The sequence below is a fragment of the Pyxicephalus adspersus genome, chromosome 2, assembly GCF_032062135.1.
Source record: "Pyxicephalus adspersus chromosome 2, UCB_Pads_2.0, whole genome shotgun sequence".
Lineage (NCBI taxonomy): Eukaryota > Metazoa > Chordata > Amphibia > Anura > Pyxicephalidae > Pyxicephalus > Pyxicephalus adspersus.
In genome coordinates, this window is record NC_092859.1 from 3,921,142 (window position 1) to 3,922,441 (window position 1,300).

Consider the following 1,300-nt stretch of genomic DNA (forward strand, 5'->3'; position numbering starts at 1 on the left):
GCTAGCCCAGATGCTGGCAACCTGCCAAGCCCAGGATACGAAGTTATAATCCAGGAGTTTTAGGAGGGATAAACCTTATCCAATCACAAGGAATTAAGTTCTATCTCTTGTAACTGCTGAAAGCCATTTACCCAAGCACAAAGAAAACTATCATTAATCAAGAAAATGGTTACGTGCCAAGTTTATAGCACACAAGGTTTTATTCCAACAGCTTTAAATGAATGAATTAATCAATTTTTTTTGTTGGTGGATTCAATCTTATTTTCATTCAGGTTAATGATTTTCCCTGCCAGATTCACTTTTTCCCGTTGTTTCAGTTGCTTTTGCTTATGTTTTGTCCTTCAGATTTGCAAACAAAAACGTATAAATTAATAAATAAAATAATTAAATTATTCTCTTTAATGAACTGCTTTGGAATAAGTCCAACTTGGTATGCGTCCTGTCTGAACACGAAAAATGTTGCTTGGTATACAACCTTTGTTTGGAACAAGACTTGTGACTCATTTTGACCCATACAAGTTCTAGTACACAACACGCTTCCCTTATTTACCTCTCTGGAGACAAGGCCACGACTGACCACGAGCGTCAGTTCGCCATTTGGTACCATTCAGTGAACAACCCGCGCGATAACTCGACTCTTCTCAGCAAGGTAAAGTGAAGTTACATTTTCATTTTTTTCATCTAATTGCTTTTGTATTTATGCATTTTAGTATTAGGCAATGTTTAAATTATTTTATACAACCCCATCAATGTATAACTTGCCAATAGCAATAGGATTTTTTTTAAAGGAACGGATTATTCATTTTCCTTTTATTTCTTATGGGAAACATTTGTTTGGTATAAGTCCTGTTTTGTATATGTCCAAGGATCTGGAACATATTAAGGACTTTTACCAAGGTACCACTGTAATTTCAATACTAATATAGTTTCATTTGTTCAATGATGATATTCAGCCATTTATTTTATAAGGAGAACTATCCTATATTAATAATTGGTGGTATCAATGAGCAGATTAGAAGGACAAGGAAATGAATTATAAAGAATGTAAGTACTTTTGTACTAATAAAAAGCTGCACACTAAGGACTGTAATAAATTCCCATCAATGGACCTTATTTATTAAAGCTCTTCAATGCTGTAGAAGACACAAACCTGAAATGGATCTGGTTCAGGATTGAAAACATTTGCAACAAATAGCAACTGATTTTTAGTAAATCCATTCCAGGACTATCATGGGAAAACCTGGGTGGTCCAGAAAGCCTAGAATAGATTTCTTACAAATCATTTGCTATTAGTTGTAAA